The sequence below is a fragment of the Physcomitrium patens genome, chromosome 22 (genome assembly GCF_059467195.1).
Source record: "Physcomitrium patens ecotype Gransden chromosome 22, ASM5946719v1, whole genome shotgun sequence".
Taxonomy (NCBI): domain Eukaryota; kingdom Viridiplantae; phylum Streptophyta; class Bryopsida; order Funariales; family Funariaceae; genus Physcomitrium; species Physcomitrium patens.
Window position 1 is genome coordinate 11,918,571 of NC_143431.1, and position 16,096 is coordinate 11,934,666.

The window sequence follows — 16,096 nt, forward strand, 5'->3', positions numbered from 1 at the left end:
AAAAGTACTAGACGATGGTTCTTCTTATGCAAAGGTACGGAGCGAGGATAGGAGAAAAGCTGTACAATTTCTAACAGTACCTCCTAACCATGAACGGAATCGAGATAGGTTGAGGGAGAAACCATTGCCAAAGATTGTTGAAGGATTTAAGGATTTTGGGGAGGTACCACTGTAAAGCGAGATTATGGAGGTACAAAAGAGGAGGTACTCTCGTGAGATGAAGGTGCCTTTGATGTAAATTTTATTGGTATATTGGAGAATGGAAATATTATGTATAAGAAAGTTGATGATTTTAAAAGAAAAGAAAGAAAAAGATTATATAATATTGAAAGAGAATTATGCAAGTTAGGTACATTGCAAGATGATGAGAGGATTTTAGGTGTTTATGAAGAAAATGGACTGGAAGATTCATTGGAATTGATTACATCTATTGGGTTAGGAGATAATGATAAGATTGTTGAGATTCATTCAAGAGAGGTTTATACCATACTTGAATCTTTTCAAGCACCAGAAGTCACTATAGAGACGAGATATAAAACGGCAGATAAGAAGGTAAAGCCTGTTGCCGGACAATTATCAGAAGATTCTAAAGAACAAATGGGAGAAGCATCAAAAGAAGCAAGTTTAAGAGATCCAATGAGTATTGGACACCAGTTTACAAGAGAGACTTTTGAAGAATTGAAGATTGGTTCTGATGGTTCTTTATTGCTTGAGGAAATTACTTGCTTCAAAAAGATGTTGGCTAAACAAGGTAGATCGTTTACCTTCAAATCTCATGAAATTGGGTGTGTGGATCCCAATTTTATAACACCTATGGTTATCTTCACTGCACCGCATGTACCTTGGAATCTAAGACCGATTCTAGTATCGATGGTACATTTACCTAAATTGGTTGAGCTATTAAAAGAAAAGATAAGATGAAAATATTTGAACCCTCATTTGTGTCGTATTCTAGTCGATGATTTAAGATACCTAAGAAGAATGGGTCACTACGATTTATTCAAGATATGCAACCGGTGAATGCAGTAACTGTCAGAAATGCAGGAATTGGACCTATTGTGGATGAATTTGCTGAGGCGTTTGCTGGAAGGGCGATCTATTCAATAGGTGACTTGTATTCAAGTTATGATCAATTTCAACTTGCCGAAGGAAGTAGAGATATGACAACAATGAGGACACCACTTGGATTGGTTAGAATGTGCACTCTTCCTCAAGGCGCGACCAACTCAGTTGCGCATATGATGAATGGAATGAATAAGGTATTGAGAGATTTTATTCCGGAAAAGACTATGCTTTTTGTGGATGATGTTCCTATAAAAGGGTGCAGAGAAGGAGACAAGGATGAAACTTTAGATACGAGGGAGTGTCGCAAATATGTTGTTGATCATATACAAGATTGTGAAAAGATTTTAATTCAGCTTGGAGAAGTTCATCTTACATTATCGGGTATGAAGTCCATATTTGGAGTATGAGAGGTTGTGATTGTTAGACATTTATGTGGATCTTACGGAAGAAAATCAGATCCGACTAAAGTTGATGCAATTGGAAGGATGAAAGAGGATTGTGATTCTTTAACAGAGGTTCACAGGTTTTTAGGTGCATGTATATTTTATCGAATCTGGATCCCTCATTGTGCTCACATAGCGGATCTATTATATGAACTGTTACGCAAGGATTATTGATTTAAATGGGAAAAAAGGCATATTTAGGCAATGCAAAGATTGAAGAAATTATTGATGTCACCTCCAATATTGAGAAAGGTTGATTATAAGTGTAATAGACCAGTGATTCTTATTGTGGACCCTAGTCCAATTGCCATTGGATGGACTGTGGGTCAAGATGATTCCAGTGGGAATAGATTTGCAGTTTGATTTGGAGCTAAAGTTTTAAGTATTTGTCAGCGATCATATTCACAAGTCAAAAGAGAACTTTGGGGAGTCGTTTCGGCTATGAAAGCTGAAAGGGACTATTTGATTGGGGCGGTAGTAGTAATTGAAACAGATTGCTTGCCATTGCTTGGAATGATTATTAATTGTTCAACGCCAGATATTACAATGTTGAGATGGATTGCTTATATTAAGTCACTAAATCCAGAATTTAAGCATGTTACTGGAAAGGACAATTTAATAGCAGACATGCTATCTCGAGCAAGATACGAGAGGGAGGACGAAATGATTGAAGACATTGATGACGTCGGATTGAAATTCTATTCAATATCAAATCTCAACAGGGAAGACAAGTTATTTCTTGAAGAATCTTATGAAGGAGAATTATTGGATATTGGTCATTACTTGAATACCTTGATTAAGCAAGGGAATTGGTCTACAAAAAAATTCAAACAATTAAGAAAAAAAGCATATGGATTTTTACTTCGAGATGGATTCTTATGAAAGAGACCGAAGAAAGGAATTGAGATGCCACGACGAGTGATAGGCAAAAAGGAAGAAAAACTAAAATTATTAAAGGAGTTTTATGATAGTTTATGGACAGGGCATGGAAGAATCTGGGCTACTTTTGCTAAACTCAAGGAACGATATTGGTAGAAAAATATGTATCGAGATGTGCTCTCATTTGTAGAGTCATGTGAAATCTGTCAATCGTATTTTAATATCTGACATCGAGATGGTCTTCATCCTACGTATCCTCTGACTATTCATTTTAAATGGGTTGTTGATTTGGTTATTATGTCGGTTGGGTTACGGTAAATGAGATATTTGATTTTAGCTCGTGAAGATTTATCAAATCAAGTAGAAGGAAGAACATTGAGAACAAAATCTATAGAGGGGATTTGTAGGTTTTTTCTTCAAGATATCATTTGTCGCTACGGATGCGTAGGAAAAATCACTGCAGATCGTGGAGAATTAAATGCACAAGAAGCTCGTAAGTTCTTTGAAAGATGTGGAGTTAAACTATCACTGACTACTACTTATAATCCGGAAGGGAATGCAAAAAGCAAACGCGGTCACCCACCGATTGTGAAAGCATTAGTTAAAGCTTGTAATGGAAAAGTTAAAGAGTGGCCACGGCTTTTGTCATTTGCATTATGGGCTGATCGAACAACACATAGTTTGGTGATAGGATATATGCCAATAGAACTTATGACAGGTCAAAAACCAATTATGCCGATTGAAGAAAAGGTACTTACTTGGAGTATGCTACCATCGGAAGATGGATTGACAAGAGAAGAACTTCTGGGTATTAGGATTCGACAATTGGAGCAAAGAACGGAAGATGTCCAGATAGCATTCGGAAGGTTAAAAAGAGTAAGGTTAGAAAACAAGGCGCGATTCGAGAAGCAACATCGATTGAGACCTAAAGCAATCGAGGAAGGTGACTGGGTACTTGTTTATGACAATAGTCTGGATAATCAACATAGTACTTTGCGAAAATTTTCAAAACGTTGGTTTGGACCATATGTGGTAACAATTGTTCATGATAATGCGACTTACTCATTACGGGAGTTAGATGGTACAAAATTGAAAATACCAATTGCAGGGAAGTAAGTAAAAATATTTAAAGGAAGACACGCAGAGATGAATATAAAAGACCTTAATGAAGGTATAGAGATTCCACAGTAAGAAGATGAAAGTGATTTGAATAATGAAGGTGACAAAGACGAACTAGACAAAGACATAGAGGATATATTCTAAATCCAATAGCAATTGGGTAAATTGGTGCATACCGGAGGATGCATAGGTTCAGAGGGGGTGGATGTCGAGTTGTAACATGAGTATACCGTGAAAATATAAAGTAAGGGGACTTTTATTAATATTCAGTTACCTCGAATATTGGGAGTAACGACCAAGTCCAGTGCAAATACTGAGTGACCAGGGTCAGTCACCCCGTTAGAGTCAGCCGGGGCATATTGAAATGCTCCGTTCGATTCCAATAACGGGAGTCAGCAGAAAGAGAAAGGACTAATTCAACGACGGGTGAGCCTGGTTCGAAGAGTCAATTGGATCCAATTTCAAGAATCCAATCCAGGTCTTCTTATCCAATATGAGACCTCACTTGGTGAGACAATCCAATGCGGATCAATTTTGGGATTATCCTGGTTACTACGGGCCTCTTATCCAATATGAGACTTGAATTGTGAGACCTGAATTCGTCGGGCGACTCAATGTGGTCCCGATTAGGAGGTTTCGATTCTAATTCAGGCTGTCCTGTTCTCTGTGCCGTTTCAGGGAATGTTGTTTTCGGTAAATGGATCTCTTAAAGGTAAAAACAGAGGAGAAAGCTTTTACGGCGAGAGCCAATATTGGATCCAAGCTCTGACGATGGGAGCCAATTCCGGATCCAAGATGGAGGATTGAAGAAATTCAGAATTAAGGTTAAGAAATGAGAGGGGAGAGAATAAGTTTTGGGGGGGGATTTTTTGAAGGATTGAGAGAACTAGCTTCATTCTTCGGGCGGGGAAAAAAGACAGAGAATTGGGTTTTTTTTCTTCATAGGTTTTTTTGGGAAGACTGAGGCAATAGTTGCTGAAATTAGTGTTGTAATGGTGAATCGAGATTTTTAATGAAGTGGATTTGATTACTCTTGATTGTTTTGTGAAATCGAGTTATGTCTGTGATGAAGAATTAAAAGGGTGTCTATAGGATTGAGTATGCGGAGTGAATGAAACTTATTGAGTTAATCTAACGAGACAGTTAGTGGATACAAGATCGTGAGTATTAAGCGGTATCGAAGATTAGTAGTTAGGGTTGTTCGGAGTTCTCTGTACCGTCTAGAGACCTACCGGCTGGGACAAAAAGGACTTCGGCGAGCAGTCGAAGGACATCCAAATAGATTTAGGGTCTATTCTTGCAGTTGTTTATATTCCAACAGTCAAAAACCGATAGACTATTTGAATATTAGCGAATCTCCATACTACCTTCTACAGCCAGACGCCCGACGTATTCTCGAGCAGGAAAGCACGTAATACGACAACGGTCCCTATTCTAGCTAGATAAATTCGTTTTCAGACGTATTGTCTTATTTGACAACCATTATTCTCATTTTGTAGTTGCGTCGTGTCTTTGATCAATGTTGAGTAGTGTCTTTTGGTTCTCCATAATATAAATATAATCCTTCTTGACGACGACGAGTCTTTTCTTGTTCAGTAAGAAGTTTGAAACGTATTGCATTGATTTGCATATCTTTTACTTTTAAAGATATGTATTGAGAAGACGTAGGTGTTGCCATTGAATTGTAATAATATTGAGACCTACTTATGTGACTCTCAGATCAAAATTCAAAACGTCAATTGTCACATTTTACAGCAAAATCAACTGCTTGACTCAATGTTTGAGGATCGAATAAATTGAGCATCAACTTTTTTATCTCATATTGTACTCCATAAAAGGATTGGCTAATGAGTGCAGCATAATCTCACTTGGTATCAATAGCAAGTATTTCAAAATTGTGAAGCATAAGTTGTTACAGACCGATTTCTTTGTCACAAGATATACATCTTATTAGTTGCAACACAAACTATATCATTTTCTCCATACATAGAACGAAATTCTACCAAGAAAGCTTCTAAACTATCTAATATTAGATCTTGCCATTCAAGAAAAGATGAAAACTATGATAATATAGAATCAAAAAGTAGTGTTCCAATAAGCTTGACATGTGATCCTGGAATTCGATAGCTATATTAAAGAGATAATACTTATTTTGGAATTCTTGCTAAAGAACTCTATAAAAGATCCATTCTTAAAACTAATAATAAAATTATTGCTATTTATCTAAAAATTCCTATACCAACTCATAAAACCTTGTGATTCTAACTGCAATAAGTACAACTTATTGCCCTAGATTGATAAATGAGTCAATATTGGAACTCATATACACTCAATTCTATAATAAATATATGCTATCCAACTAGAAGAAGATTCATTGTATATTTATTATTTTAATTATCATTATTCTTTTGTTTAGGTTTCAATTTTTGTTGCATTGATTGATTCTTGTTACACAAGATGTTATTAATGCCATCAAAGTATTTATTTATTAAGTTTTCAAGTTCTTGAAATTAAATTTAACAACAAAAGATCAACTGCTTGTAAAATCTTGGAATAAATTGTCTAGCAGAAAGATAGAAAAGTTGCTCAATATCATACCAATTTCTTTCATGCATTGATTGTTTGGATTATTTGAAGAAGCAACCATGTGATAATGCAATTGACATGTTTTGACATTTTATGTGGACTTGTTGGTTATTTACTTCTATTTTTTAATAAAATACTTACTTAGTATTAAAAACAATTGCTTCATCTTTATTTTGGTTAGGTAAAGTGTTTTCTACTTGTTGAATTTGTATATCCTATGTCAACATAGATAGATAAACAAAATAAAGGCCAAAAAGCCCCTATAAAATATTTGTTATATTACTACTTAGTTTTAATAAGGCTCAAAATCTTAATCACAAAATCAAACTATTTTCAAGCTAAATCTCAAATATATAAATGTTATCTTTTTAATTTTGATTTTATTTTATTTTACTCTAATTCTTTATGATAACTCTAATTACTTTATTCATTATCATACAAGATATAAAAGAATAACCTACAATTCAAAATCCCCTTCTAAGTATTTTTTTTATTTAATTTATTAAGTAAAAATGTGCTAAAATAACACATTTTGTTTTAAAAGTAATTATTTTTAGACTTTATCTTCTCTACTTTATTCTTTTTTCTTACATCTATCATTTATGTAAGTTGTGAAATTATATCAATCATAATAAGGGCAAACAATCATAAAATGATTATAATATTTGATATTGTTAAATGTTTTATTGATGAAAGTTTTATTTATCATTATTAACATATAGTTTTGGTGTTGTTGTTGCCCTCATATTATAAATATGAACACCAAACCAAATTGGAATGAAGATAAAAATATAACATTTCAAAACTTAAAAACAACTCTATTGTTGATTTGAATTCATTGTTTAGCCAATCTTTTATGAGGATGGTGCATTTGAATTTCACATTAAAATGCATCATTATCATACACTAAAGCAAATGGTGAATACCACTTGGTTTCAAACACATCATTATTTTCCAGGCACTTGTACCCTTGTACCCTTACAACATATTCACAAAATCACATAACCATCAAAATGCATTATCAAAGCATGCCTCTGCCATTAACCCCACCATACAGAAGAATATGTACACTTGACAACGTACCATCCACTGAAGAAATTTAAAACAAAAAAATGGAACCAACAAAAACATTACAAAATTATAACAAGAAAGAAACGCTAAAAAGGAATAGAATAAAATAAATGACAGGGTTCTATGCCCTTGCAACGTAATCGCGACTGAACCATGATCGGCGGAGTGTGGCCCCAGGACCCGAGAAGAGAACCGTAATCGCACGCAGCTTGCATCCAAGTGCAACAGTCGAGGGTCCGCTTCAGCATGCGGGAAAGAGAGTGAAGGGCGTACCCCTCAAACACACGCCCTGTGGATTCAAGTCCGCAGAGAGCATAGGTGCACACGAACTCTTCAAAATCACCAGGGACAAGATCGCCGAGGCGGGTGAGGGCCAGAAAACACGAACTCGGAACAGGGCGCCAAGGCCTAAACAGGCACCGGCGCCTAGAAGACACCGCAGTGGGGGTAAGTTATCCGGGTTGGGACTTTGAGATGGATGGGCCCCCGCGAAGGGGGCAGTCCAAAAAATAGATTATACCGGTATGTGTACCCAGCGCACGGTATTCTTTAGTAAAAGGCGAAAGAATAGTTCGCTCTGAGCTGAGCACCCGGCTCCTTCCCTGCTCTCGCCTCCGACCGCGCTCCAAATACCCCAGTCGCAACGGATTCCGCACCACCCATATGGGTTATCTGAACCCCTCGCCCGTGACCCGGCACGCTCTGCCATCATTCCGGCGAAGCAGCACAGCTGGGGTGAGATGAGAGGCTCGCGACGCGATGCTGGCTGATACCCGTGGTCGCTCCTGTGAGGGGGACGGAAAGCCCGATGCCGTGCATCCAGAAACTCCGTTCCCCAAAAGAGGAGCAGCGTGTTCCACGCAAGTCACAGGGGCGTCAGGCCCTCGATCCGCAGAGCCAACGGGTTGCGCTCGATGGCAATGGCAGAGGCGTCACATGGGCATGACACTTGACGATGTCCGGTGGTGGTGAGGGGTGGGTGACGTAGGTGAGGTTTTGTGCGCGCGTGAGGTGCAGCGCAGAGAGGAATGGCTTCCGCTTCGACGCCGGTGCTAGAGTTGGCTGGGCATCAGCGGAGCACTTGTTGAGTGCGGAGGTGTGTGGTGGGCGTTGCAGTCGGCGACGCGAGCCCAATGTGTGTGTGAAGTGCGTGAAGAAGGGTGTGCAGGTGAGGGTGACGGCGGAGGGGGAGTTAGAATGTGGGCGGCGAGCGGCGTGCATGCGAGTTTTCGTGGTGTAGTTGGTTATCACATCAGTCTAACACACTGAAGGTCTCCGGTTCGAACCCGGGCGAAAACATGTGCGGGGATAGCTCAGTTGGGAGAGCGTCAGACTGAAGATCTGAAGGTCGCGTGTTCGATCCACGCTCACCGCACCGCATTCGCATTTTGTATTCCCTCTTTGCGCCATCCCGCACGCGCACATGCCTTCCTCGCCCACAACATCACCGCACCCTGGCACAGCGGAGGTTGAGGTTGCCCCTCCCCGCTCCCCACTCCCCACTCTGCTCGTGTACCTCACTTCACCCTCCTCCGCGCCTCAGCATACTCTCCCACTGCTACGCTTACTTTTCCCACCCCAACATGGACCATCACACAAACCATCCATGGCATTCCAAATCTCTCTTACCAACCACATCACTCCTCCTTCCATTCCTCTCCTATCCCTCCCATCCAAACACCACCCTCTACACCCACTTCCTCCAAGCTTCCAACACTCATCATGGCAATGGCCTCCTCTACCCATCTTCCCATAACAAACATATTGTATGCATCTCACCTCCATCAAATGAAAAAAACAAAAATCTCCAAGATGTCAATGGGCTCTCAAATAGATGTATTAAGTTCACATTAAGAACATTTTCTAGAGATCTTTGAAGCAAATCCCATACTCATCAAAACAAAATATGGCACAAGGTGTTGATGCCTAAGTCAATCTTTTGAAATACACAAATTACATGCATGCCTCATTTGGATAGCAATAGCAACCAATTGGGTTGTCCAATTCAAAGACCATTTTTGTATATTTCAAACAAACAACTTTTTTTCACATTTCTTTGATATTTGATTTTGTAGCAACAAAGAACACTCATATTGCCTTGGAGGCAAAAGAAAAGTATTGCATGATGTGATTATTCGAAATATGCATAGAAAAGAGGTCAAAAGTATAATATGAATGATTCTAAAAATACTTCCAACTTGAGATGAAGTATGAAGCTCTTACAACACCTTTCAAACATTGAAATGTTTGATATGTTGCACTTTATAATCAAGTTGATGCATCCATTGGAGATACCATTAACATATTGGAAATTATTTTTCTACTTTTGTTGTTATGAGATGTTTATAATGGAGGAGAAGGAAAGGGGGGAGGGATTTCAAACATGGCACTTTTGTAAAACCAAATAATTAAAATTTAACACTTGAGTTTTTTTTGGATTACTTAAAATATCAAATTCAAATATCATTGTTCAAATTTTATTACCATCTTTAAGTTTATGAAATATCACTTGATATTTTGGTAATGTATTAATGCCAATGACAAAAACTTGATAGAAACAAATAAATAAGTGAGACTTTTTTCAAAGAAAGATGAAAAAATAAAAATAACCAAATATGTATATTAAAAAAGAAATTGGAATGGCTATTGCTAAAAGATAAGAAAACTAGAGACCCTTGAAACTAGACTGGAAGCAAGAAAGGAGTTGACAAGAGTGAAGAAGGCTTCACTCTTGCCTCTTTATATACTATCTAACTAAGAGCTACATGGCGACGTTCTATAGGACCTCCAAAAACGTATTGACTTTGCATAACATGTAATTTAACTTGCAAGGCAAGTTTTCTATGTGGGCGCCACATAGTTAGCTTTTCTTGCAAGCTACCAACATGTGTGGCACGTGGTTAACTTTTTGACCAAGTTTCTATCCCATCAATCAAATATAAACACATGTAAAGTCAAAGCAAAGTCTATGAAGCTTTTGAAAAGCTTCTTTTAGAAGATATTATGAAATTAGTCTACTTTTACTTATTTCTACCTATTCATATCATGTAGATAATAATTACAATAAATATATGTCTGTGATATTCTTCCCCCCCCCCCCCTTCTAGGGACGAGTTCCATGAGGGGTGGTGATCACATGTCAAAAGAATCTAAGATGCGACAAATTGTATTGGCCACATACTCTGATCTTTGTTCTCTTCGAAGGTGATTGATAGGGCCTTTCAACCATCAATAGTATCCCATATTAGAATAGAAAGACCATCCAATTATTTGATCGTTGTTGAGGCCTTCATAACTTCTTTCAAATAAAACATTTGAAACACCGTCAAAAGTTGTTCCTACTTCTAGTAAAATCACCAAACATCGAGAGTCCCTTCAAAGGTCATGATATCAAACGCATTGTATCCTGCCATCTATTTGAGGAAGAATATGTCGTACTTAAGGATCTTCATCTCGATTGTATCATCTTGAAGGTTGTAACAATCATAATGTCTCATTTGGCAGATCAGCAAACGAAGGCTCTTGAATCAAATCCATTGGTTGTTGGTTCTCCATCTTCTTAGTGTCACAAATACACAAAAACCACAAATAAAGATAGAAGGTAGAATGCAATCTTTGTTGGACCTTATTTCTTTTCTAGCAAAGTCTTACTATTCTTCATCTTGGTTTTAATGGATGTCATCAATGGAAAACCTCCACCGCCTTTGCTGCATTTGTAAGATTTTTTATTGGTTCGCATGTGTGTTTACTAATGTCATATCTGTGCCAATGGATAAAATATTCTAACTCATTTCGGCATTGCCTTGAGTCTAAAACTTCTTCTACTTCAAATTCTTCATAATAATTCACTTCTATAAGAGGAAGTGAGACTTATCTTCTTCTTGGTATGTTGTCTATCTTGTATGGTTCAAGAAGAGACATGTGGAATATAGGATGGATCTTCATTGACTCCGATAGATGTAATCAATAAGCAACTAGATTGATTTGTCCACAAATAGGAAAAATTCTAAGCTTGTAGTAGTCCAATTTATCACAAAGACGAGTAGTCTTAATATTACGATGAAATAACTATACCTTGTCACCTACATTGAATTGTGGTTGTTCTTTTCGATAGGCATTTAAATTGATCTTTTATCATTCTTGAGCTTCTTTTAATTACACCTTCATTATTGCATGTAGCTTTGACAAACGATTTGTCAAATCTTTCGTAGCAGGATTATCAACTTTTGAAAAGTCAAAAGTATCAAGTCGTGGATGATAATCATATTTAGCAAAGAAAAGTGTTTGTTGTGTAGAAGAATGCATTATATTATTATAAGCAAACTCTGCCAATGGCAAGAGGGTTGTCCAATCATCTTGTTGATAATTGATGGTACATCTTAAGTAATGCTCCAAAACTTAGTTTACGTACCTTGTCTGTCCTTTAGTTTGAGGATGCATGGCTAATAAAAGCTTTATGTCTACCTTTAGAATCTTAAAAAGGTTTTTTTAACATCTTGATACAAATTGAGTCCTCTTATCCAATATAATATCTTTTGGTAATCCATAATATCGATAGATATTGTCAAAGAAAAGCTTGGCAATTTTTTCACCTTTGATAGATTTTGTGCATGGTACAAAATGTGTCATTTTGGTAAAACGATCTACTATCATAAATATAGAATCATATGAACCAGAGATTAGAAGATCCGAAATAAAATCCATAGAAACAAAAGACCATGGTTGTTTTGGAATGGATAATGGCTGAAGAAGTCTATAAGGTCAATGACAAGGAGTTTTTGATCTTGAGTAAACATCACAAGATTGTATAAAATCTTTGAATGCCTTCCATATTTGAGGCCACCAAAAATCCTTGGATATTAGTTCCAAAGTTTTATTGTACCCAAAATGTCCTGCTGCTGAAAAGTCATGATGAGCTTGAAGAATACGTAATCAAGCTTCACCTTCAGGAACATATAGGCATCGCTCAAAATATAGTAGATTTTTCTTGAATTCATACTTAGAAGTATGATGAGATTTTAAAGGATTTTCTTTAATATCACAAATAAGAGGATCAAAAGTTATACTTGACTGAACTTGCTTAATAAAAGTTGAATCAACAGTTAATATTGATTTTAATGCTCAAAGATGAAGATGCTCTGGCTTCAAGAAAATTATCCATTGCTTATCAAAAGTAGCATCTCTTTCCTTTGGTGCAAGATAAAATTGTCTAGAGAGTGCATCTAATAAACCTTGTTATTTTTTCAGCCAATAAGTGATCTTGAATTCGAATCTTGACAAAGACATATTTTAACAGGCTTGGTGACAATTTAAAACACGTGTTGATATAAATTATTCAAGGTTCTTGTGATTTATATACATGGTGACTGGACTAGAAGCACCTTCTAAATAATGGCACCATTCTTGAAATAAATCCACATTTAAAAGAAGTTCTTTGTCGTGGATTTCATAGTTGATCTTGACTGCTGAAAATTTTCTAGAATGAAAAGCTATTGAATGAAGTTTATCATCTGTTCTCATTTGTGACAATACGACACCCAAAGTAAAGTCTGATGCATCTATTTCCATAAAAAATGGCTTAAAAAAATAGAGACAATATAAGATTGGTGCAGAAACAAAGACTGTCTTCAAAGCTTCAAATGCTACTTCTGCTTCTTGATTCCATTAAAGTTTATCTTTACAAATTAAACATGTAAGTGGAGCTCCAACTTGAGAGAAGTCTTTGATGAAGATCCGATAGTAGTTGGCAAATCTCAAAAAGCATTGAACATCTCTTATCATTTTTGAAATCTTCAAATCCATAATAGCTTAAACTTTCTTAGGATCCACCATAAGTCCATCATTTGAAATGATGTATCTTAAGAAGTCAACTTGAGTAGTATGAAATAGACACTTTTTTTAATCTTGGCATAGAATCCCGCATCTCTTAGTTTTTTATAGCACATGACAAACATGAAGTTCATATTCTTTTGTGTTCTTAGAATAGATTAAGATGTCGTCTAGATAACAAACAACAAAATCATCTAAAAACTCCCAAAAGACATCATTCATCAAATGTTAGAATGCTGCTGGTGCATTTGTAAATCCAAAAGGCATGACATTGTATTTGAAATATCTATACCTTGTTCAAAATGCAGTCTTCCATTCATCTCCTTCTTTGATGCATACCAAATTGTATGCTCCTTGTAGATCTATTTTTGTATAGATCTTCGCTTGATTCAACTAATTAAAGAGTCTAGATATCAAAGGTAGAAGTGTCGGGGTAGAGAGGTTTTGCCTCAAGAAAGCGTTGGACTTCTGGCTGTCACTAATTGCTCAATCAAGCATAAAATTAAGAAATCCTAATTTTATATATATAAGTTCTTCTTTTGGGACAATTACACCAAAAACTTAAGTCTTAAATAACCAACAACACCCAAAATATGGTAGAAGTATTCTAAAACCTTGTATATCCTTGTGTGGAAATTCTCCTCAATCTCAACACCTCAAAACTCTTGATCCAACCGTCCAAACAAGATCAAAATTTACATGAAGTACTGATATGTTGTTATTAATTTGTACAACAGTTTTCAACCGCAAATTCGTCGCGGATCTTGAGATATCTTCAAAACCCTAACAGTCGCTTCAAACCCTAATCTTTACCTACCCACACACAATTTTCTTCATATCTCACAAACCATAAGTCTAAATGCCACGGTACTTAAATAGATAGATTTTAAACATAAATTTTTACATTCTCCCAAAGTTTGAGCCAAAATATCATTCAAAAACTCAAGTTATGGCTCCTAATACAACTTTGAACAAAATCGCTCACTTATTGCCTTTGATATGAATGCGCTGTCTTTAACTCCCTATAACTCCTTCATTTAAACTTCAAATGCAAAATTTCCCTCACAAAAGATGTATTTCTTGAAGTTTCTCTTCTAGCCGCTCCTTCCGATCTCCAAAAGCTTCTGTAAGACTCCTCTTAAACTCAAAAGAGTAACAGTAGGTCTCAAATTGACACCTTAACTTCAAACGGCTATAACTTATTCACCCTAACTCCAAACCCTATAAAATTTCCACAAAAATTGTAGCCAAAATCCTAAACTTTACAACTCTTGCCTCCGATTTCCTAATGGCTTCTTTGAAGTCACCGAAACCCTTATCAAGGTCACGGGCAGCCTCCTAAAAGCCCATTGGGCATGGATTTCGACCAATGGGGATGAAGATCCTTATTTCTACCTTCATCCAACCATGCCTTGGTTTCATTCCTCCCAATTAACCTCCTATTAGTTTAAATCTTCATCTTAAGTCCCTTATCTCCTCTCAAGGCTTCATACTTAACATTAAGGTTCTATAACTTTTATATACTATAATCAAACTAAGTAAGGAAAATAAAATAAAGTTTTTTTTTTTTACCAACTTTTTTTAATTTAATCTATTAATCACTTTAATACACATTTAGATTTATTAACATATAATATATTTTAACTAATTTTTACATATTGTAAGCATTTACAATACGATAGCGGGTACTTGTTCTTGATGGTGATTTTGTTGAATCTTCGATAATCAATACACATCCACATTGATCCATTTTTTTTCTTCACAAATAAAATTGGAGCTCCTGCTATAGATTTGAAATGGCATACAAAGTTCTTAGCCAAATTTTCTTCAATATACTCCTTGAGTTCAACTAACTCATTTTGTGATAAATTATAGATTGGTCCAAATGGCGGTTGTGTTCCTTCTTAAAGGTCAATTGAACAATCATAGGAACGATATTTTGGGAGAGTATCTACATTCTTCTTCCCAAATACATCTTCAAAATCTTGATATTGGCTTGGAATACTACTTGAAGACTTTCCATCAGTAGAAACAAGTATGGCATAAATAACACAAGGTGATCCTTCTTTTGCAGCAATGAAGAAAGCTCTTGCACCTACAAATATAGGTTTAATTATACTAAACTTATGACTTTTTACTTGATTAATTACGCTCTTAGTTATACTTTTAGAAAAGTCAAGACTATGAGAAGTCCAATATATTTTAGGATTATATTTTTCTAGCCATAATAAATCTAAAATGATTCGATTAGAAGGAGATCTAATGATATTAAATATTATAAAGCCATTATGACCATTAGTTGCTACTTTTATAAGAAAGATTTTGTGAATAACATCTTGTGAAGACAACGGATGACCATCTATGACTTCTACATGAATAGATTTAGTTTTCTTCACTAAAAGTATACTATGTCTTTTAGCAAATTTTTCATCTAGAAACATGCTAAGGCTCCTGAATCTAGCAAGACAGAGGCTTTGTGATGTTTAGGTTCTAAAATAACATTTATCATAAAATAAAGAGAGGATTTTGAGAAGAAAATAAGACCTTCACTAGATATTATATAAGGTTTTAGCTGCACGATCTCTATTATAGTTGGATAAACTTATTTTTCGACATACTATCTTCTTTTATAGCCATACTCCTCATTTTATGGTTGCGTCATTTCTTTGGGCAATGTTGAGCAATGTACTTAGATTCTCCATAATATAAGCATAATTCTTCTTGACAATAATGAGTCTTTTCTTGTTCAATAAGAAGTTTGAATTGTACCACATCAATTTGTATAACCTCTACTTCCGAATATATGTGTTGAAGAGATATAAGTGTTGCTATTGAATTATAATAATATTGAGGTCCACTTGTACAGTTATTAGATCGAAATTCAAAAAGATGATTGTCGCACTTCACAGCAAAGTCAATTGCTTAACTCAATGTTTGAGGTTCAGGTAAGTTGAGCATTAATTTTAATACCTCATATTATAATCCGTAGAAAAATTTGCTAACAAGTACAACATCATCCCACTTGATATCAGTTGCAAGTTGTTGAAACTGTAAAGCATATAACATTACTAATCAATTTTTTTGTCGCAAAATATAGATCTTGT

At 35.9% G+C, this 16,096-nt stretch overlaps 2 long non-coding RNA genes and 3 other non-coding genes across 5 annotated transcripts in view; 3 read left to right on the forward strand and 2 right to left on the reverse strand.

Annotated features, from left to right (window-relative positions):
• LOC149986655 (uncharacterized) overlaps nt 1-8,668 on the reverse strand; it is a 56,948-nt gene extending 48,280 nt beyond the window's left edge. The window contains exon 1 of the long non-coding RNA XR_016500102.1: nt 8,607-8,668. This is a non-coding gene — a long non-coding RNA (uncharacterized LOC149986655). The remainder of the gene's footprint in view (nt 1-8,606) is intronic.
• LOC149986656 (uncharacterized) overlaps nt 1-8,675 on the forward strand; it is a 56,828-nt gene extending 48,153 nt beyond the window's left edge. Inside the window, exon 2 of the long non-coding RNA XR_016500101.1 lies at nt 8,638-8,675. This is a non-coding gene — a long non-coding RNA (uncharacterized LOC149986656). The remainder of the gene's footprint in view (nt 1-8,637) is intronic.
• LOC112275427 (U5 spliceosomal RNA) lies at nt 7,644-7,759 on the reverse strand. The gene has a single exon (XR_002967740.1). It is a non-coding gene; the product is annotated as a U5 spliceosomal RNA (small nuclear RNA).
• Nucleotides 8,389-8,462, forward strand: TRNAV-AAC (transfer RNA valine (anticodon AAC)). Its single transcript has one exon. It is a non-coding gene; the product is annotated as a tRNA-Val (tRNA).
• TRNAF-GAA (transfer RNA phenylalanine (anticodon GAA)) lies at nt 8,466-8,538 on the forward strand. The gene has a single exon. It is a non-coding gene; the product is annotated as a tRNA-Phe (tRNA).
• Nucleotides 8,676-16,096: the final 7,421 nt, after the last annotated feature.